The 24436-nt window shown below is 35.1% G+C and overlaps 1 protein-coding gene and 1 long non-coding RNA gene across 7 annotated transcripts in view; one reads left to right on the forward strand and one right to left on the reverse strand.

Annotated features, from left to right (window-relative positions):
- LOC105150915 (agrin) overlaps positions 1–24436 on the forward strand; it is a 717341-nt gene that overhangs the window by 232523 nt on the left and 460382 nt on the right. The gene's annotated exons all lie outside the window — the stretch shown is intronic.
- Positions 16520–24436, reverse strand: part of LOC147907551 (uncharacterized) — a 35357-nt gene continuing 27440 nt past the window's right edge. The window contains exon 3 of the long non-coding RNA XR_015547163.1: positions 16520–18796. This is a non-coding gene — a long non-coding RNA (uncharacterized LOC147907551). The remainder of the gene's footprint in view (positions 18797–24436) is intronic.

Raw genomic sequence — 24436 nt, forward strand, 5'->3', positions numbered from 1 at the left:
CTCAATTATCTGAAAACAACCCCGACGAATAGAACGATCGTAACTGGAAAATAACGAGAGGGAGGAAGAGGTTTATTGCGCGAAGAATGTATGCAAGAAGGTCGCGAGAATGTGAGGAAGCGTATACGAAACTTGGTCGAAGGTCAATGGCGGGGAGAGCTTTTTTGATACTTTTACTGCTTTTCCCGCTTTTTACCACTCCGACTTGTTTTTCCCAGAAACTTGGAACTCACTCACTTCTTTCCATCCCACGCGTTCGTTCGGCACGCGGCAGCCGCGAGTATGCCTTTATCGAGTACGACGGCGGCGGCGTCCCACCTACCTCACGAGAGAACGGTGATAAGGTTACGCTAAGAAATTGCTTCCCGCAGGCGGATGAGAGAGAACTTTCTCCGACGAGAGCCGCATGCCTCTCTCTCGGCTCTCCCCAGCCTCCTCCTTCTTCTCCTCCTCCTTATCCTTCCTTCCGTCTACTAAATCCAACTCGCTCTCACCTCGTACCAGCTACTTCGCGATTTCTTCTTGTTGCTTTTCAAACGTGCCTCTTTCTACCCGCGCTCGATCCCGTTCGGTTTTACTACGCGAGATGTCGATCAGCGCGAGGAGAAGAGTCGAGGATTTACGCGAAGTCGATGCCGGAAGGAGTTTTACGCAATCGTTACTTTGTCACGGGAGAAATAACGACTTGCGTGATACGCAGCCTTTCAGTATCGAGTAGGGGATTTTGGTGTCACTATTTATCTCGCGTTTTCAGATTTTATCAAACTTCCCTGGATTTTATCGGAGAAAACTGCAGTAGAAACTTTGAAAACTAAAACGCTCGTCTTGCTGTTAAATATGACCGGAAATTCTGTTTTATTGAAGAATTTTCTGTTGACGTTCTAATGAACAGTTGTTTATCTTAATGATTAAAGAGATGGTATCAGAGGATTTGAGTAATTAATGATGTTGTATGAAATATTTATCTATTATCTGCCTAGATTCATTATTATTTTATTAACTATAAAAATGTTAAATTAGAATTGGAAAAAAGAAATAAATTAAATTAAATGGAATAGAATCTATGAATGAATAGATAATTCTCGTAATTACTATTGATTACCGATAGATACGAACGGACTATAAGATACTCACACTGACGTGAAAACACCGCTGCAATTGCAGTCCGCAATTTCCAATAAACTTTCAGTATTTGCTTTGGAATTAGTATACCTTGATCAGAATTAATCCGCGTGCGATGAACAAACTCGTTTAAAGCGTCTCAGTTTGCTGGAGTACCACTCTTGGAGTGTACTCGATATCGCATCCGATATGCGTGGCAGCGCCGTATTGCGTAATGCAATTACTCGCGTAGTTATTGTCTGTAACAACACTTCGTTCTATTTATGAATCAGTAGTGGAGAAGTCATTGCAGGATTAAAATCACTATTATTCTAACGAGAAGACAGAGAAATTTAATCAGGTTCCTTATTCATAATTATAACGACGTGAATTGATAATACATGCTAATAATATACGTCGTGCTTTTTAATTTTCTTTAATGTTAATATTTTATTGATATTAAAATAGACTTGGCCAAATTATAATAATTATTAAATAATTGTGTATGGAACGAAAGTTTCTTCTAAGTCTAGAATTATTTTACAATTATAAGTCGACTTTAATTTATTTTATATATTTTTCCAAGTAGAATCTACTTCATAATAAAATAATAATGCAAATTTAATTCTTTATTAAAGTTTCAATCTCAGCAGGAATCTGAAAAACTTCAGGTCAGAATTAAATAATTAAATTAATATCTATCGCTAATCGCATTCTCTTTTTTTACATTTACGATAACAAACGATAGTAGCTATTAATAAATTATTAGATTTAGTTCCTAAAATATCTTTTTGAGTTTGAGAGATATAATGTTACAGAAAAAGAATTTTATTAGAAAATTTGAAAATTTTTAGTAATTAGTAATTTCTCGAAATATCACTGTTTTATAAATATGATTAATATAATGATATTAGTTAAAGATCAACTGATATTTGATATCTTTTGGATCAAGTTCTGCCTTATTTTCTCGATGGCCGATCTTCTCTTCAGTTTATTCTACGATAAGCGGCAGGTGCGCAGTAACATAAACATTTTATTACATTATTGTGCCGTTGTATGTTCAAGCCGCCGAGCACGAAGCTAATTGACTTTCGCCGATAACAGTTTCCCGCAATAGTTTCCCGATATCGCGCGAGAGCTACAGCAGAAACGTTCACGGGATTCGAAGAGATTTCGTTAATTGATCGATATTTATTTAAAGGATTCTAGTTAGAATCGTACATGTAATAACAAAAATTTACGATACACCTACAAGAGAATTAAAAATGATTGTAAAAAGTAGCTGGATTAACAAATAATAAAGAAGATAAAACGAATAAAATTTTATTATCTTTTATATGAAATATTGATCAATATTCGATAAAAAGTAGCAGTCAATTCAAATTACAATATTTTTATGGCGATTCACATTACATTTATTTATATCCTTATAAAAAATTTATAGAAATAATATTGATTGACATTTGTTAAATAAAAATTTTAATATGATTTTTAAAAAAAATATAACAGTGTATTGTTAGAACTGAATAATCGCGTACCTTTATTTCCAAATATTAATATTTCTTCCAATTTTGAAAAATATTTCACATTTGTTTATTTCAATTTTCTGATATTAGATTATATCTGCATAGTAAGATCATTTTGGTGATATAATCCAGTTATAAAATTAGAAAGTAAAATTAAAATTACAGAAAAAGTTTCCGTCTCTGAATCTTAGTAGTGTCACTAGAAGGAATTCTTATTGTCTATGAAGTAAAATACTAATATGTTAATAATGGAGCAAAAGAGTCTTGTCAAATCTCAGAAATAACTTCACTAGCTTGTGTCTACATCGTAAATAAATAATATTTTTCTTCTAAGTTTAGTTCTTGGAGTTAAGAAAATAAATTTGGTCTGCTTTTTGACATCGTTGATGAAATGGACATAAGAGAAATGGAAAGATAAGCTATAGGTACTTACGATTTCCTGCGACGTCGCAGAAATCAAATACACGATGTGTCGTCGAGTATTTCTAGGTTAAATCCACAACGAAGAACAGAAATAATGCGACGAGCTGTCGACTCTCTCTGAAAGCGCGATAATCGACGACCCTGTGTTCCTGGCCCGTTGCATCGGATATCAGTCGGCGCGAAAATGTCAGTGCGCCAGCACACGGTAACTAAAAAAGGGAGACAGCAACGCCTATATCCACGCGCTACCGAAAATCGAGGGCATAAATTAATCAACCGGGCGAATCTCGTGGACCGACGGCCTCGTTTATCGACATTTTTCACCATTCTTCTCTTGTTTTTATTTTTCGAGAAAATAGGTTCTGTTGGAACAGACGTGAAAACTAAGAATTACTTACTATTGCAAAATGAGAATTGTACAGTAATTCGTGTTTTGATCTACTAGGATTTATTAAACAAATAAAAACATATTTCTTTATTTTTTATTTTTGCTTTATAATTTTAATTAACATCTTCGATTACGTATTTTGCTGATGTTATTTTTTCATTGAATAGAATTCCATACTGTGTATACTAATTTATCATATACTAATTTATAGATATTTTATTTATCTGGGAAATAGAAAAAAAATTTTATCAAATTACCTTTAAATATTTAATTTAAAAAAAAATATATATATATGAGATCTTTATTAAATAAGATCTGACATTTATCAAATACAGATATATAATATTTGTCTTGACTGTATTTTTTTATTCTAGACTGAATATATCTTTAGCTTGTCTAGTTTAAATGTAATTTTTTAATCAAAACGTGATTTCATCGAAATGATTTAATTGCTCTAGATATAACTAATTACTTCTCATTTTAATTTTAGTCAAACGTTTCTAGTCAAAGTTAGTTTATCAAAGTTAATTTTATCCTTATATTTTTAAGATATTATATTATTTATTAAAATGAGCATATATAATTTTATAGTAATATTATATTTATCAATGGATGTATTGGACATAAAACAAATAAAAAATATTGGTAATGTATTATACATCCTTTAAACAGTTTAACTCAGGATTAAACTTTAGCAGTTATTCAGTGGTCACTTTGATGTCTAACTTGGACGTAACTACTTAACTGTTAACTTTGCGCATTAAGTAATTAATTTGCACGTTTTAATGTATGCATTAAGCCGAGTGAATAATTAACCCGGATTTCTTCCGCTTAATTGACTACTGTGCTTCGGGTTGGTTAAATTTATCTGTATATATCATCTCAAAAAGGATTTCAGATAACAAGATAAAAATTTTTTTTACGCACTTAATCTTACTGCAACATTTATGCAGTATAAAAAACAATATTAATATTAAATTAATATTAAATAATATTAAATAATTTATATTCTTCTTTCTTAATTTAAATATAAGATTGGTTATTATTTTAATACAAATAACACACATAGAAATTTAAGTTTATATATTTTTATGCGTTTAAATTTTTATGCTGTTGTATATACGGCTTGCAATATTAATATTTTAGATTTAATTTTTAAAAATAAAATATATTCCTCTGTTGACACTAAATGATTGTCTATATTGATTCTATTTTATGATAAATTAAAAAGAAATAGTATTAGATCCGGAAATCTTTTCTCTGGATGTACTTATGAATTTTTTATTGAAGAAAAATTTATACGTTCTGTAATTTTTCAAATTCTTTAAAATGAAATCTCACTCTAAAGAGTAAAAATTGAGTCGGTCTTGAAAAAGAACGGCTCACTTTTCAATCTTTAAGAATGAAAGAAAGATTTCATTCTTTAAAGTGACAACTCACTCTAAAAGTTTTAGAAAGCACAGAGAAACTTTTCTTGAAACTTTGAATAATATTTATCAATGTGAAAAAATATGCAAATAAAGCGTAAATATAATTTACGCTATTTTGAAATATCACATCAGCTCACACTGTGAGGATCCATTTGATTACCTGAGTCTTCGAAACATGCTTCATCGGGTAACCACGTACAAGCACCGTCGCCGGTAGCTTTTACCGCGGTCATTCGTTAAAATCGTCGCGCGTTGAATCCGTCGATAAATCCAGCCGTAACGGCGCGACCTTAAATTAGCGGATTAAAGTCGCATTAACTAAATGCGAGATTGACGCGGTTTCTCCGGTTTCTCGTATACCTGTACGCCACCCGGTTGCCGCCGCGTTTGTGTGTGTATATCCTCCTGCCAGGATCCTCTAACTTCCGCAGCAGCGTGCTGTGACTGAGACATGGTTCCCTCGAGATCACCCGGTTGAGATTTACGAACTCCTGCTCTGTATCGCTACCGCTGCCGATTTATACACGCGCCGCTCTTCTCCTCCGACTTCATACTAGTCGTTCCTTTGAAAGCAAAGAGGAAAGAAACTGTGAAAACCTTCGTTCAGAAACAGTTTTTCATCCGAGAGAGAAACGACGACGAAAGTAGAGCTGTGCGCTGCGACAAAACGCGGTACGTTTTACATGATCTTTTAACACCTTGACTCCCTCATGTTTGAGCAATCAGTTTTTTTTTCCGCAAGAGAAAATATCCCGCGTAGGATATTTTCTGCGCTGACCGTACTGACGTTAAATATAAACTTTATAAAATAACTTTTAATCGACCTTTTCTTTGACCTTTTCTTGAAATTTAAAGTAAAGTATAATTATAGAATTATGTATTTAACAATGAGAATTACAAAGTTCGAACAAATTGCTCTTCAAAAATGCAAATAATACGAACTTCACGAGATAATTATAAGTAAAGCTTTGCTTCAATAGAGTATTTTAAATGCATTAATTATCGACATAAATAATGAATGTTGAAAGCTTTACGTTATTTCGATATTATTAAAATGAATCTTTAAAATAATCATATATAATGTAAAACAATTGTTAATTTATCGGATGATTATCTATAAATCTTTTTCTGAATTTTTGAATGTGATAATCTTCTATGAAGGCTTGCTACTGTTTCAATTCACGTACGAAAATATAGAGGTGGCGGAGCACACCTGTTAAGGCTGATACGCGCGCTGAATACATCCTTTGGATTGTCACATTGAACCCTCTATGTACCCATAATGCCAGTGCTATAGCTTCACATCGACGAGCCCCTTTGTGCTCGTGCGATATCGAGTTCAAGCACAACGTGCTTGCTAGCAAAGAGGAAGACTATGATAGCGAGTATTCGTCTACACATTTCCGTGGCTTTCGGCGGTTTCTGCACGGAAAGAACGATTTTGCTGAAATGTTAACAATTTGGGTAGATACAGATTTGAAAATAATTTTCTTGGATTAAAATAATTAGAAAACTGAAGCATGATGAGCAATACTACAACAAGTTTTAACGTCATTTTGATTAATAATTAGTTTGAATTACACAATTTGTCTACACATTATTATTTTGATGATTCCAACAAGATTATTTTGAGATCTATATCTAACTAAATTTTTAGATATTTTAGAAAAACCATGTAAAGAAGAAGGGAAAAAAGAAGATGGGAAAGAGAGAGAAAGAAAGAAAGGAAAGAGAGAGAGAGAGAGAGAGAGAGAGAGAAATAAATTGTTTAAATAGTACTTGTAATATTTATAGTAATTATATTATATTGCTTCTTTGGATAGCCTCGTAAAATACATACATGTATTTCTCTGTCTTTTTTTTAGAAATATACTATATATATTTTATTATTATTTAATATACTATATATATATATATACATACACTATATTTTCAAACATTCAAAATTTGACATATCGATTATTGGGAAATACACGCTGAACAATGTGTTTGTTAATATCTACAAATTCAATTAATATCCAACCTTAAGATATTTTGTCGGAAAAGGGCAGAAAATAAAAGGGAAATAATCATTCTTTTTGAGGGAAAGTATATGCAACCAAAATATTCAATCTCTAAGTAATCGAAATAATCAATTAGACTATTGTTTTCTATTATCGGCTTCATTCGCAAGTAATATAATCAATTGTGACGTTCTGCTATTAAATCAGATGAAGAGATTGATACGGTTTTGGTTTTGAATAGCGCATTCCGATATTGTTCAGCAATATTGTTACGAAAGTGCTCTTCGGCAGGAGAGATGTATTGAACCGATTGTATACGGTTCTAGGAGAGCGGTCCTTAGGAGACGAATCAGTCGGATAACCGATTGCGGCAATAATGCGCGGCATTGTGGGTCGTTCTGGTCGCGTCCCTTTCGATGGATCTACCACCGCTGCTGAGTCCAAGATACACGGCCGATTGCGAGTCAATACCAGGATGAGCGGAATCCTGATACGACCTCGTATACCTGCCTATCTGGCTGCACGTTCCAGCAACAATGGTGCATTACGTCCGTTTAATCGATGATAAATCACTGGCCGATATCCGTGACCGATAGCCGCTCTACCTTTCGAGGCCAACTTTGGTGAAAATATTTATCGGGCGCAAAATGATTTATCCTATGCGTTCGTCGCTGGCGTTTTGTTATTAATTTTCGATCCTATAATCCCGATAATCATACAACTGACAGTTTCGTCGATAACACGTGATCTTTTTAAGAACCAGACGCTTTCAATCGTGTCATAATCTCATCAATTTAATATTCAATATTTTAATAGTGCATGAAAAAGTTTTGTTCAGTATCTAAAAATTTAGCTGGATACAGATCTGAAAATAATTTTTTTGGATAATCCGAATAATGTGAAAAATTATGTAAGATTCTCAAACAAATTGTTACTATGTCAAAATGTTTTGCAACATTTAACATACTTAAAATTCTTACTTATTTGGAAGGCCCAACAAAGTTTTTTTCAGATCTATATCCAACTAATAAATTTTCAATATTTCAGCAAAATTGTTCTTTTTATGTGCTTAAAAAAAACTTGTTTTTATAGTTTATACGCTTCATAAATATATGTATGAACGTGATGGATTTTAAGGGTTGGTCTTTCGAAGATATTGGTGCAACAAAATTTATAACAAACAAGATGGGGAAAAACATCGATCAAAGTTTTGCGCGAGAAGGAAATCGACCACATTTCCGTCAAAGAATGCATCTCTGCGGCAGATCCCCAGATCTCAATCTCTCTGAGACACCCTGTACACACAGTGTTCCAAATAACCTCCGTCGCCTCCCTCCCATCCCTTCTCCCTCAGAGGGAGACTCCATAAAGACTGATTTACGCGCTGGATTTATGAAGACCGTTCGGTTTTCTAGGCAGTATTTCACCGATGGCGGATCCTTTTTTTTTAACGTATGGACCTTCAATCTTTTTTTCCTCTCTCTTTCTCTTTCTCGCCCGAGCGAATCACCCGTGATACCGATCATCACGTTGCTGTTGAAATCGTGACGGTCGATGCGTTTCGTGATCGCGACACCCATTCTACGGCCATATGTTTGATGCCATGCCGGCCGTTATGCTTGATAGGTATAATTAATCGCATAAATTCAATCGGATTTGATTTCACTATTGGTAATGTTTATTCACATTGCTGAAAATTGGTCATCAAGCTTTACATTGACCGAGAGAATTCCGTTTTGCTCCACAAAATCGATTCAACTGCTAAGAGTTGTTTACGGAAAAAAAGTTGTGATTATAGACGGAGAAGATAAAAGTAATTGTGTCATTTACAGAAATTGTTATTTTTGTCCTTTCGCCTATACTTTGTAGTATGATTTTTCAGTATGGTATCATTGCGGTTCTTTTTCACGTCTCCTTAGAAACATAGTCCATAACAAATCCATTTCGTTCCCACTGCTCTTTCTCTTTCGCTCATTCTTCCTTTGTTTCTCTATTTTTCGATCACGCGGGGCCTGTAACGACATTCTGCCGGTCGATGCATCGCAGCGAGATTGTAACAATGCGCCGTTGCGACCGCACGTACGCCGACCGTTATGTCTGATAATCGCATAATTCAAATGGTGGGTAGGAGGGAGGAGGAGAGAGAGGTAGATTTGCCCGGAGCGCGATAGTCGCTTTCTCGTTCAGAAAAAAGCGCCAAAAAACCAAATGCGATTGGATAAAGTGGATGGCGGACTGCAAATTTTCTATTGTCTCGCCAATGTCGCTTCGTCGAACCGAGCGTTTTGCATCGGATACCGGCGAGTGATTAGCGAAAACGTCGGCTCAGCAAGTCACCCGAATTTCAATCCGTATAAAAATACCTAACGGTCCATTGTATTCTCCCCATTGTGTTATTGTGGAAGCGAAAAAAGGGGGGAAAGCGCTATTAAAACTGCGAAAAAAGTTGTGATTTATAGTTAAAAAAGGAACAACAAAGATAAATCTTATTATTTATTAAGAGCAAAATTAGGCCATAAAGCGTTTAAATTCATATATTATTTAAATATTTTATATTAATAAAGTATATTAATAATTTTATATCCAATAAGGCTAAATTATTTGTAGATGTAATCCAATTTCAGTCTTCTCTAATTTCAACAAAATATGCGTATTATTTAATATTTTTTATTATTTAGTATCTTGTAATATATAGAATTAGCTTAATAAGTGAATTGCACTAATTAATCTATGTATATTATATTAATATAATATGTAATGAACATTTGTATAATTAACGATTTGAAATTCCTATCAACGTATTCCATCTTAAATCTGCATATATTCATATAATAATTTGATTATTTAATTTTGGAACAAGAATTTACTGAAAGTTCTGTTACAAACTTCATCATCCAATCTTTGATATTTCGGATTCTTTTCAAGCGAACGAGTGCCCCAGTTTGGTCTCTGAAATTAATACGCAGAGATGTCGACGTCCGAGGCAGCGTTAGTGGTGAGAGTAGACGCGGGTCAGCCCTAAGTGGAACGTATTGAGCGTTAAGTAGCAGTGGAATGCCTCGCGGTGAGGTCAGACCGACCGCATAGTGGTCGACCTATTCTCTTTCAACGGTCTTACTACAGGCTATAACTTACTTAGCGTGAATTGTTCTTCAGTGCATTCTACTCTGGCATGTCGGAAGAGACGCGAAGCGGTGTCAGCGATACGAAAAGAGACTTATAGTCATTTATTGTAAATATTAAATTTACAATATTTGTATATAGAGACAGTAGCTTTTTTGTGTTCCCAAAAAAATTTTGTGAAGTTTTGCAATGATAGAGGAAATTTACTATTTATTGCGTAACTAAAAAAAAAAGCATTGACTAGTAAGAAATTATTTAAACGCAACATTGACTAATACACGTAATTATTTACATAATGATTTCATCAATTTTTATTTTTATCAATAAAATTATTTTGACATTAATGTAATGGAGAGATAATTTTGTTAACAGAAGTGTACGTAACGTTGATAGAATTTCTTATGCAACAAATAATATATTGATTACCTAGTAAACAAGAAAAGCAATCCTATTTCCGTTCTTTATCCTACATACTCGTCATTTTATCTCACCGATTTTTCGCCGATTTGGTCACCGCTATGCGACTTCTGGCGGGAATTACGTCGGATAGCTCATTTGCGGTGCGATCTACGTGCACTTCAAAAAGCTCGCGAATGATGACGAGGGGAATGAGGAAGGGAATGAGGAGAGAACCGCGATAGGGAGACAGTGACGAGGCTGGATATCGTACTTGCAGCCACATTTCACGAGGATTGGTTAAAATATTTCAAACCTTTGCATGCGCCGGTGCAGTCTGGGAAAAGCCGGAGGAATATACTGGCGCGGGAAAGAGAGTGCAAGAAGGGTGGCTTTTACAGAGCCGTAGGATTTAACTTTGGCAAGAGAAGAGGAGAACAGGGGTCGGACGTGGCCGGAGGTGAATGTCTAGATGCGAGCATTGGTCGTGTAAAAGGGTTGGAACTGAGGTATTCGGAACGGGGGTTGAAACGAACCCCGAAAGGACTGAACCACTGGTGGCCAGTCTGCGGAGGTAACGCGAGAGGGAAGAGGGGATGGGGGTGTACGGCGACGGTAGAGTTTGAAAGGGAGTGGATCGCGCGCGCCATTGGACAAAAACAGAGTGTCGCGACAGAGTGCTCAACTCGGACAAAGGAACATCGTGGCGGGCCCAGAGACAAAAGGTTAATCTTCGTTTTTTGTGGAATTTAGCACCACTTCCACCCTGGGTCCCTCTCGTAGCTGTAGCTTCCTCCGATCCGCCTCTTACGCCAGACGGGAGCTACTCGTGGAGGCGAACAATGGATTTATACCGGTTCGGCATTACGTTTGCGTTAGCTGCAGAATTGTTTTCCTTTAACACATTATTCTCAAACGAGTGGCTAAAGCAGAGATTTACAATTCATAATTCGCATTCAAAAGAGTAATATATAAGGGAAATATTACCGAATGGGAGAAATAATATTTATGTATTTCGATCGTATCGGATATTATATTATTTTTATATTATATCTAGTACTTATACATGTGTGGTTTTAGTAATTCGTTATATATTAGGTGTTGGAATTAATTCGTAGCGTTTTACAAGAGATGGGAAGTACTTTCATTAATGTATTTTTTAATGCTCATGTGAAATAAATAACATTCTTTCATTAAAAACGCTACGAATTAATTCCAACACCTAATATATTAACATTGAAAAGTCAGTTAGTTGAATTATTATTTGAGTTAATGCAATAAGTGACAAATAAAGATAAGAAATTATATTAATGAATTATTTCAATAAAAATCTGTATATTTAGAGATTTATTATATAATTTAAGTTTTAATAGTTCTTCGAAAAATGCTCGTAATATTTGTGATTTTAATATCTATTACGTCTACGTTATTCTAGGAAAGATATAAAAGGAATCCTATGTAGCATTAATCCCGAAGAAAGTACTTCCTTAAATTTCCTTTCTTTTCACATTTTCTTTACGTTTGTTCCTTTTTTAAAGACGTTTTGAATTACGGCTCGCATTTTGCAATTTATATTATCATTGTAAAAAGCTATCTGAAATGGATATCTTAAGTTGTTATTTGTGAGAAAATTTATCTCTTATGCATTCAAATTCTATATATATATATATATATATATATATATATATATATATATATATTACATAATAATTTAAATATTCATTTTATTTTATTTTAGTTAACGAACAATACCGTATATTTTTGTAAGTAAATCAAAAAATATATGAATAATACAAATAAGCGAAAAAAGCCATATAAAAAATATGTTGTAGAGATTCTTGATAATCTTTATTAAAAAATTTAGACTATAAATATTAATGTATACGTAATATTACATATGTGTGTGTCTACAGATAAAATATTTTAACATTATTGAAGTGTTTTTACTTTGAAAAACAGTTTGAAAACTTTTTGCAAGATAAGTATTTTGCATTATCATTTTTTACGAGAAGGAAAAGATATGATAAATTACTTTTTACAGCTACGAAAGTGTAAACCGTCAGAGAGGCGAGTGCTTTTAAAACTGTAATCTATTCATCATTATAGCGTGTGCACCAATGACACGAATGCACTGAACTTTAAACATTGCTGAGATCTATCAGCTTTTCAGGGATGGAAGCGTGAAGCTACAGATGGATTGGAATCCGTCAAAGGATAACAGAAGTGATATTAAAAAGTATCGCGGTACGTGCTGACGCAGTGGCGACGTCATGCTCGAGCTTTTCCTTTTATTTCCATATGTAGGGACTCTCTTTTGAGAACAGGTCATTTCCAAACGAGATTTCTCCACCATCCAATGATTAACTGACTACGAGAGAGAGAGAGAGGGGGGGAGAGAGAGAGAGAGAGAGAGAGAGAGAGAGAGAGAGAGAGAGAGAAAGCGCACAGCAAGAGAATAACGTGTTTTTGTTCGCGTTTATTCCCCAGTCTCTCTTGTTTGCCGCATGCATACGATGCATTATGCATGCTAGATTTTGAAGTAGACGTAGCTTCGCTTTATGACGGCGACACAGTGTAGTGCCGTAATCAGATAGCGCGCGTGAATATGATTAGCTCGTTCTCGACAATGGAACTATGGCTCGGTGACTTGTACCTGATGGAAATTAGAGCACTTTAAGCGCAAGCAGAAATACTGTTACTTTAGATCTCGTTCTGAAATTTTTTATCACCAATGATCTAAGATCGTAATGACGTAGCGCACCTTAGAAGTGCATTTACTGCGCTACACACGAAAATATATACACTTTAAAATATGGGTCTAGATTTGGCACCATACGGTATCTGTATAATTCTCACCGTATTGGTGTTAATATAAATTAACACCAAGGATTTTTAATCCATTTAAAAGATTTTAATCCATTTACCATGTAGGTGTTAATATTAACATACGATAAGAATTACATATAATTTAAATTTACATCCATACTTTTTAAAATGTAGACTTCACAAATTTAACTCGTCATCGATTTTTCCACAAGTATGCTAAAAGTATTTTATCATAAAATATTTAATGTATCATCTCTCTCATTGTAAGCGCTATGTCGAAATAAATTCTTATTATAGAATTACAGAAACTCGTATATTTTAAGCAGAAAAAAGGAAGCGGGGATCCGCACAATTACGAAAGAAAGGTGTACAAAGGCTCTCGCGTTATCGATCATTTGCATATCAATTATCATTTAGCGGCACGGTAGTGCCATTTGGTCAAACTATACTAACACCGAAGTTAAGCAAGTCGGCAAAGTTGTACGCGGCGTGCGCGGCACGCGCCAGACCACCCCCTCCCTCTTACATATATTAGACTTTATAATGTTGCGCGGCGGGTCTTACGTATGTTAATGCACGTTAAGCCTGATATGGTATAGCTGCGAGTCGGCTGCATTCACCGCTACTAATTTGCATAGATCAACGAACGTCCCTCGTAACGTTCGCACGCTCGTAAGAGTCCCGTCGAGAACTCGCAATGATACATTGCGCTCGATTGAGTACAACGAGAGAAAGCACGGTTATTTATGGATGTTTCTTTCTATTTTTTTTTTCAACGGAGATTAAAACGCACGATCGAATGTGTCGATTTATAGCGTCGCATCACCGCCGCGTATTGCATTACCGAAGATACTCCCACCAAGAAGCGTCAATTCACGCGAACAGTTCTGCAGTATGGAAGTTGAATTAATCAACGCGAAATGTTACAGGGAGGTGCACAGACACGCGATGTATACGATATTCCATCAATGTAACCGGCTTCCTTAATCTCCCTTTGTGCCAGAAACGTTTAGAAACGACGCTCCTGCGGAGTATTATCAGGATTTGTCATTATGGATTTCACGCCTTCGCCATTTTGCGTCTTGTATTATTTCTCAACGTTATCACAGGAAGAATTTTCTGTACTTGGCATAGAAATTTGTCTCTAAATCTTTCTCTCTGTCAGATACAGTGTAGATCCCAATCAGAATAAGCAAATCTGATTCAAACAGGTATATCGTGATATCATTTGTGAAATCTATTTTTAAATTAAATCTTTTATATATTTATTGTTAGTTTTCGTTTAGATATAATCAGAAATGACTTTATTTGTCTTCATTATTCACACTATTTAATGAGTTTACTGATAAAATCTACACTGCAAAAAATAGTCTATATAATTCTTGTTGTGTTGGTATTAACACCAACACAGTTAGAATTATATAAACATTTCATGGATTTTAAATTTAGAAGCGTTAAATCCACAACGATATTTTTTAGAATATATTGCACTTTGATTTGAATCTTCATAGATTTTCTGATCAGAATCTATTCTTAAAAAAAAAAATGGATTGAGAATTTAAATTTAATTAGATTTCAGATAGAATTTATTTCTATGTGAGATTTCTCGTATCGCTATAGATTCAATTTCATACATCAAGTAACCACCATTTATTTGTATTATCCTCGTGGAGAGAGAAAGTCACTTTATCTTATCTCGTGGACGAGATCAAACCTCGTATCCTGATACCAGCGCGGTTTGACTTACCCTTCGACGATTCCTGATTACCATTAGCATCCGGCAGAGGGTCCAGGGTCGAAAGCTCGTTGTCTTGTAACGAGCTGTATCTCCGGTCCTAATGGGTCCAGATGTAGTTACGTCCGTGGCTGGCTTAAACTACTTCCGGACAGCTTTATCTGCCGGCTCGCCGCGACACGAAACGGCCGACCAATCGCGGTTCCTTCCACTAGGATTAGCAATGTTGTACGACGGGACGGCTGGGTTAACCCTAATTACACTCCGCGTAATCTGTTATGGTGAGCACAAATTTATTACATTTGCTCAGAGTGCACTTCCGGCGACGAGACTTTCTCAAAACACTGTCACTATCTGTAATTATTATCACTTATTAATATATTTTAATAATCTGCTTTAACAGTATATGTGTATTAACTTTTATTAACTTTAATTACATTTCGTGTGTGATATTATTTGGAAAATACAATTAATTATTAAACGTAAGATATAATTTCGATTTGATCGAATTGAGATTTACGTGGACTATATTCGATTCATTGTGCTTTATAGTTCTGTATATCGCGCGCAAAACATCTCAAACTAATTATTGCACATTAACTCCTTTTAATAACCAGCTTTAATAGTTAACTTCGATTATCATCCTCGCAATGTGATATATATTTAAATGTATGCTACTCTGGCTCAGCCTTTATTTTCGATTCTAAATCTTGCATTCCAGAAACGCTGCATCGATTGTTACTTACATTAATATTATTAATACATTGTAAAGAAACAATTTTGCAAAAGTGTCTAATAGTTTAAGTTATAAACCATTTTGAATCTGGAGGAAGGAAAGATAATCGAGTGGTAAGAATTATTGGACTTATTTTGTTTTATATTATTATTCTCAATTTATTACTATAGCAGATTAAAATCACATATATTTAACTTACTAATTTACTTTCTCTTAAAATTATGTAAACTGATTTCTCAAACTGGATAAACTTAAATTTATAACACTAGCCGTTTTGAATTCTCAGAAAATCTTTCTAAAAACTTTTGCCTCCAATTCTTTCTTCTTTTCTAAAATTAATTTCTTCTGAATATTTATTAAGTATAATTTCTTTAAGTGGTTTTAATTATTACTTTTGTTTTTTAAAATTTAGGGAGGTCCCTTCCCATTGGGAACTCTCTTTGGCTTTATGATTTAATTTTGTAGCCATCAAAATAATTACATAAAAATCTCAAGCATGCTGAATGATACTGCAAAAAGTTTTGACATTTTAGTAACCAGTTTGAGCGTCTCTACATAATCATTTTAATCCAAGAAAATTATTTTCAGATCTGTATCTAAATAAATTTTTAGATATTTTAACAAAACCGTCCTTTCATATATTAAACGAGTTTGTGGTTTTTAGCATTTGGTTTTCAAATAAAATCTTTCGTGTCGCGATATCTTAGATGTGCCAAGTGTATGCACGCGTATATGAATAATATACATATATACTTGTATTACTATGTGTACATACTATTATATATATATATATATATATATATATATATATATATATACATACATCGGAAAGACGAGGTCGGTAAGACAGACATGCAGTCGCACGGCGCGAGTTAATTAATCATGCGCGAGGAGACCAATAATCGCGGTGGAATCCGAGCTCGTCGTCAGAGGATCATCTCGTATATCCTCCAATTCTCTCGGTGCTCTCTTGATATATCTTGCAAGAAGGTTTCCGCGGGAAAGGGGAAGAGAAGAAACGAGGGAGGATTAATTAACGGGGGCGGTGGTGATACGCCGTTGTAATTGATGTACGTTGGAACGTTGTTCCTTCGCGGCCGGTCTGACAGTTTATTTTAAATGCAATGTGAAAACCGACTTAATTGTTCCGTTAAGAAACTGAAGAAAAGAAAACGGCTTCCTGTATTTTACTTTCATCAGGCTTTGAATCCCTTTGAACTTGTAATTCTCTTGATCCGCGTTGATCGTGCTTCAGCGCCTTGAGCTTTGCTTAATGATCGATTTATCGGGTTAGCACAATTCACGGTAAATAAACGAAGCAAATTGATATTATGTTTATACTTCGATGAAACTGTTGACCATAACGAGCTATAAAATTAACAACCGTGAAATTAATGGTATTAAAATTATTGTATATCGCATAATCCGCTTACTACAAATTACTTTGTAGTTATATTCCAAGCGCATATTTTACAATTAATGGACGAAACGAAGAAGAAATTATATATTATTATATCATTATACAAGATTAGCGTTCAAATTGGAAAAGAGGAAATATGAGATACGAAAGTGAGAGGATTTGGCCCTAAATCGTTACATGGCATAATTCTATTTTATGAATATTTATGTGTTTTATAAAAAAAAAAGGAACGACTGAATAATATTTTCATCACAGAAATTGCGCGTAGTCGAAAAAACAAAATGCAAAGTGCAAAATAATAATTCCGAACGTGGAACTCGCAGACGCGAGAGGTGGTGTCAGTTTCGCACATATGCAATTTCACACATCATCGTGAATTCCACGATAGCGATGGAAATACGTGCACAGAACGCGATGTAACTGCGCGCGCGGATAATGTATTCTTAATTAACTGGAGTGCCTTCTGCTCTTATTCAATTTATTTAGACTTACGTACAACCTTAACGATTCGCACGGGAGATAGCGGAGTATAATTACCTCGAGTGGCGTTGCTCCTTCGCGCGACCAGTCCCACGGCTTATTTTAAACGCGACATAAAATCCGTTTTATCGCCGAGAAGATAGAGGCGCGCTTGTGTAGTTCTTTCATTTTCCCGGGAGCCCTTCGCGGCATTCGAGCGTGACGGTTTTGATCCGGCTAGACGAGATTTAGCATCTTAATGGCGACTCTCTCGCATTTTCTCCGTTATTGTCCTCGGCTAGTATAGCCTCTAAAGATTAATTAAGGAAAAAATTCTGTATAAATAAATACACGGAAAGAACGATTTTGCTTATCTAAAAACCTAGATAAATATCTGAAAATAATTTCGTTGAACCGTCAAAATAATTAGGTATGTAGAAAGTTAAAGCATGATTAGCATGATTAGCATGATTGCTACAAAAGTTTTGACATTCTAACAATAACTAACAGAAATGTTTGGTACGTACCATTTATTTTGTTGTGTGACTAACGACAATTTTATTTACTTTTTTTTTTAAATTGTGTTCTAATCAAAACTTGATCATTCCAATCAATTTTTTATTAGAACAACAAAATATTTTTCTAAGTACAGCTTGAGCGGTCTACCTAATTATTTTGATATAGTCCAAGATTATTTTTTAATCTATATCTAGCTAAATTTTTAGATGCTTCAATGAAACCTTTTTTTGATTACTTACATATTAATATAAAGCGATTATAAATTGCATATAACAGAGATTCACTTATATTTAAAATCTCTGGCGATTTTATTCTGATTTAAAAAAAGCGCTCTACATACGTTATTTATTAATATATTTTTAAAATATTTTACATTCCAAGCTTAACATGTCGCTGACATCATATATTAATCCGAGAGAAAATTAAACTGATCTCCAAACTCGTAATTTTTATGTAATGTTTCACACGTTTTTATATTACAGGATTGTCTCAAAAAAAAAAAAATGAAAATGAAATTGAAAAAGTGAAGTAATGATATATTTTGATATTTTTTATTATAAAATATTGTGTTTTACGTATAAAGAAAAGTTTAAGTTAATTTTGCTCTAACGAGAGAAGGTAAGAGATGCAAAAACAGAATTTAAACTTACATCATTGTTCAAGTACGGACAGTAAGACCTTCATTCAAATGCAACTGACACGCAGTGGATTCTGCGAAAAAAAAGAGAATATCCGATAATGTTAAATTGGCAAACTTCTTACAGTACTTTTCTTACTCACTAACTTTTAAATAAAATACGTCTCGATTCGCCGATTTGAAATGAGGCGGTGTCCGATCGAAGGCGAGTGCATCGAGAAATGCGCCGATGGCTCTTTTCCCTTCCACCCCTTTTTTTTTCTCTCATTTCCTACCGTCTCTCTGTTCTTCTTTTTTTTTCCAAGCCGCCCCATTAGATCCCGCGCGCGGATAGAACGAATGGCGGTGATTTTCTATCGGTCGGGGAGAAAGTAGTGACTGCGTTACTGGTCGTGCCGGTACACTCGAGATCGTTGGAGTAGGTACAAGTAACGCCCGAAGTTAGAAATTAGTAGTGTTGCCAGGCATTTAAAAGATAAAAGCAAACTTTTCCCATTAATGCCCTCAGGGAGGAACGAGGATGGGAAATGTGCGGGGACGAACACGGCGAAAGGGGAGAGGGTGAGAGCCAAAAGGGGTGCGAGAATAGGGCTAGGGGAAAAGGGACGACCGGACTGCTATCCGACTCAATTGCAACCCTTCACCGTTATCCTTCTCCCTTTTTTCGTTGCTTCACTTCACACTGCCACCGCCGATTGCATCCGCCAATCCCGCGCCTCTCTGTAATTATTTAAAAACTTTTCGGCCCGCGATCCGGAGCTTTCACTTGTACTCCACCATACGCGGATCAGGTATCATTGTACATGTCCGAGCGTGACGAATTATTTCACAACTTCCGCGTTTGTAATGCGACCCGGCTCTGCCATGGGAATAGTCCGGCACTCAGTGGTTTGATGCCGCGCGACCCCTGGGAGTTATGCAAGATGGGCGCGATTATTATTTAATGTTCCGTGTCGCTCGCCGGAATTTTAGATAATTATGGTTATGGCGTTGCAGAGTTTCATTATATAATGTAGAGAGCTAGGTCGCGGGATACATAAAGATGAAAAGTTTTTAAGAGATTTCGAGATAAAAGCTTTCCGCCTTTCAAGATAGCATCTTTATTCCAAAGACCATATTGAATATTATATTAATATTCAAAATTATGTCGATATGTAAAATATAGAAAAAAAAACAAATTGTTTTTCTTTCCATATTATTAAATATTAAACACCGAGTGTTGCCTCGAGCGTTGCCTCGAGCTTTGATCGAGTAAATTGCTTTAAAATTATCTCCGATTTTGAAAAATATCCGAGAAATGCAGGGGTTCAGCAGCATGAAATACCGTGATCGATACGATTATTAATAATCCCGACCGATGATATGACAGCTGTCTACTCGCTAGGGCATTACGAAGAACCACGGTTTCACACATCCGTCCATTTTCCATTCATTGATCGAACATCGGTACAATAATTCGAAACTGGAGTCAGTTCTCGCAACTACTGTAATGGGCCCTCCTTTCCCGCGCCCGTCACATCCCTTCCGCTTCGGTGAGGCAGCCACCCGTGCACATCCGTTTCCGGCTATTTTTGGCAATTTCCATCCATTCACGCGGCCGGAATAATACGCGCCGCGCCGGTCCGAAGCGCGCGACTATTTGAAAGGGAAATCGCGTTTTCCCTAGGAAAAAGTCCGCGCGTAGGAATCAGGAAAATAATGATTCCATTTCATCTCGTTTACCGCGCTATACACTGTATAATCGCACTCATAATTTTCCACGTATATTCCGCTCATGCCGAGATTACACGTTAAAATTTAACGTTACTCGAGAGTCTCTTTTCGATAAATTCGCCAATTATTCTGGATATCTGTATTTCATCTTGAAAGCCAGCGCTGCAATCCAGTCACCTTTTTTTGATAAAAAATCCATAAAATAAGTCACTATAATCACCTCTTTTTTTCCTGAAAGAATATGAAGTTTGTAAAACATAAATATTTTATATCCATGTTTTTATGGTTTCATCTGATCGCTACTCATTCACTACTTCTGATTAGGTGCTAATCTATTGTTAAGTTTGTCGCTTTTAAGTTTCAGATAGATGTAAAATGAAAAGACATTACTTTCAAAAACTAGAAATATTTTTTGTATATTCGAAGAACCTATTTTTGTGATTTTTTGTATTTTTAAAATTTGATCTTTTTTTATTATCTGATGAATGTATTTATCCTTTTGTTAAGCTATCGAAAAATGAACATAGTGAAAATGAAAGTAAATATTTTCTTTTTGTTAAATAATTAAGCTGTGGTTTTAATTACTTCGAAAATTTGATAAAAGGTATTATTTTTTTATTATTATTTTAATTTCTGAAAGGTTACTTTTTGTTACTTTTTCCATGAAAAAAAACAACCACTATTTCATTTTTTTTGGTCCGATGACTGCCAGCGTTGCAAAAGCCTTTTCGATAGGTTATTTGTTTTTTTATTGCATTTTTAAAAATGTTATCTATTTTTTATTATCTGATGAAAAAGTGTTGGATTTTATCTAAATAATAATAACATTACTATATATTTGGCTATCCAAAGATAGATCAGTGAGAATAAGAGTAAATGTTTCTTTTTGTTCAAATAATTTAAGGCTACGATCGTAATTATTCTGAAAATTTAATAAAAGGTATTATTTTTGGTTATTATTTTACTGCTCGAAAAGTTATTTTTTATCATTTTTTCCGTTAAAAAGCAGCCGCTATTTCACTTTTTTTGGTCCGATGACTGGACGGCAGCACTGTAAAAACCCTTTCGATAGGAAAATGCTATCATAGATCGTCATAGACCAAAAATGCGAGACAAGCGACCGCTTACATTCAAAAAATTCATCTCTCTGTCTCGTGCTCGTAAATATATCCCGCTATTTCGCTAAAGGCGAACAAGCGTTCAGATCGCCGGGAATAAATCAGACATAAAGAGAACGGGTAGGAAAAGCTCGTGAATGATATACAGGTTTCTATTTTACTGGAGATATACACATCACACACACACACCACACACACACACACACACACACACACACACACACACACACACACAAATATATATATATATATATATATACACATACATACGTATCCCGTAATGTTTTCTGTATGAGACGACTTACGGCGAGCGGTATTCAGTATTTTCCCATTTTCGTCGCGCATGCATTTTATACGTCGATACCGGCAGGCGCGCGGCGAAAGGTCTGCGAGGTATGACGGGGCGGCTTACGCTGGTTTTACACGAGAACCGGCACTTTCGCGGCAAGTCAAGCGGCACGTTACATTTTTCAACGGTCGGAAAGATAAGCGAATGACTTGCTACTTGACTCGGCCTCCTTCACATCCCTCTTTCCTCTACCTTCTCCCCCCTCCCCCTCTCATCCCCTTACCCCTCCATCTCTGACGTGGCTTTGTGTATTCGCAGCGTTACGAAAGCTTTTCAACATTCGAAGTAATTATTCTTTGTGACGGCGGATAAAGTCGTTTCTTCTCGGGGCTTCGCCGGCGCCGTCCCGCCCTGCCGTTTCCTTTCATTTCGAATTGCTTTTTCGTTGCAACTCCTGCTTACCACGCTGGTAATATCCTCCCACGGCGGACAAAAGTAAGGAGAAAGAGAGCCATTAAATTGTCCGACGGTATTAAAGTTGTACGTTTACCTTCCGCACAAACGCACACGAGCCTTTGTACATACTACTCGCCTTCGATTCCCAGCAGTTTTCACCGTTTTACCTATGGCGTGGAAAGAAAAATTAAAGTTAACGCAAGTACAATGCGAATAGCAAGGGAAATCGGTGGAAATGGTCGAGTATTAAATCTTGTTATACATTTTCCCTAATGAATAGTATGAGCATCGAAATGGAGAAAATACAATTGGTAAATACAAGTATAATATAATAAACAAACGATATAAAATCAGGACAATGGATAAGCAATTAAAAGATTTAATAAACATTTTGAAATTATTTCTGATTATGAAAATAATACATTAAATGGAAATAATATAATGGAAATAATATATTAAATAATAATAATATATTATGAAGATATTAAGTGCAATTATTAAAGCTTTGTGTAAAGAATATCATATATTTTTCATATAATGTATAGTTTGCGAATCCTAAATATCGTAGAGGGATCTTCTCTTCATGATTCGATGTGGATAATTGTTTCTCTTCTTAGAATGTATCTTCCTTGAATTTTTTCTGATCACGACATCGATAGCAACGAGCATCGCCCCCCCAATTCCTGGATAAAAAGAACATAAATTGGGATTTCGGACACCGTGTAGATAAAATCAGAGAGAATTCTACAACCGTAATTACTTTCCTGCAGCTTGCGTGCATTGCTCCTTTTTCATCTAAAGTCAAGGAAGACGAAGCAACTATTTTGTTGGCGAATACCAATTACGTCTTTATTTTTAGCAAATGTTTTTAAGAGATTCAAACGCGTTAACGATTGCAAATTTATTTGCATGACATAATCCGAATGCCAAATGAATTTGCAGGTTCTGAAATAATAAATCGACGTGACAACTTTTCTTTCTCAGAAAAGATTTCTGATAACGAAACAAATAATATTTTTTATGCATACTCAATCTTTGTTAAATGCAATCCCAACTTTATTAAATGTAAAATTAAAATAATGTATTAAGATAACATCAATAATTATTACTCTTCTCTTTCGAATGAAATATTATAAAATTGATTTATTATCTTGAGACACAAGAGTAACATATATAAGTTTATACGGTTTTTTAAATATTTTCACGAAACCAAGATTATTTCATTCTAGATTTAAGAATTTTTAAAAGCAAAATATTTCTTTGTTAATAATAAATATGTCTCTACATTGATTCTATTTTATGATAGATCAAAAAGTAATAGGATAAATCAAAAAGTAAATCACATCCGGAAATCTTTTCTATGAATGTGCACGTGATTCGATAATCATTATAAATACAGCAGCAACAAAAGTTGTTATGCTACGAATTTGTGTGTACAAGATAGTGCCTCCAATTTGTCAACATGCATTTCTAGATATTTATTTTGCCGAAAGCGACAGAAAAACCCATTTCTCGCCGTCACGTTACGGAGCAATTCGTGAAATAGACGCACACCGTGCCACACGTCGTGCACGCTATCATGTAATGATATGTCGGAGCTTTCTCTTATAAATCGTATTCGAATAATATACGGCGACACGCACATACAAGCGCGAGGTAGGTATACAATTGACGAGAGAAATAATGGACGCTATAGTAACCTATATATATAAAATTTCACATACGTGCGTATAAAGTTGGCAAAAAATTCTTACGGCGAATGGGCTCGTAAAAGTTCCTTTACGATAAGGGCGCAAAAGCACGTTCAATATAACGATGCAAAAGAAGAAGACTGGGGGGTGGAAGAGAAGAAAGTGGAGAAGGATGTGTATGCAAAGTTCAAACGTGATGGAGGATATAAGTTGCCGAACCGCGGATCCGGAAGAACTAATATATCCCAGGCAGATAGAAATAAAATTATTCATCCGGAAGAATATTATCGCGGCGACACGATATTCTAAGAGGCAACAAGCATAGAACCTCCCAACTCTTTTTCACAGCTGAGAAGCGGAATCGGTTCATGCGATATTCAAATGAACTAATATATTGCTTGTTTTTCTTTCCTAAAATTAATTTCACCTCGTTTTTTTTCTATCTAT

The sequence above is a fragment of the Acromyrmex echinatior genome, chromosome 13, assembly GCF_024713525.1.
Source record: "Acromyrmex echinatior isolate Ae372 chromosome 13, ASM2471352v2, whole genome shotgun sequence".
Classification (NCBI taxonomy): domain Eukaryota; kingdom Metazoa; phylum Arthropoda; class Insecta; order Hymenoptera; family Formicidae; genus Acromyrmex; species Acromyrmex echinatior.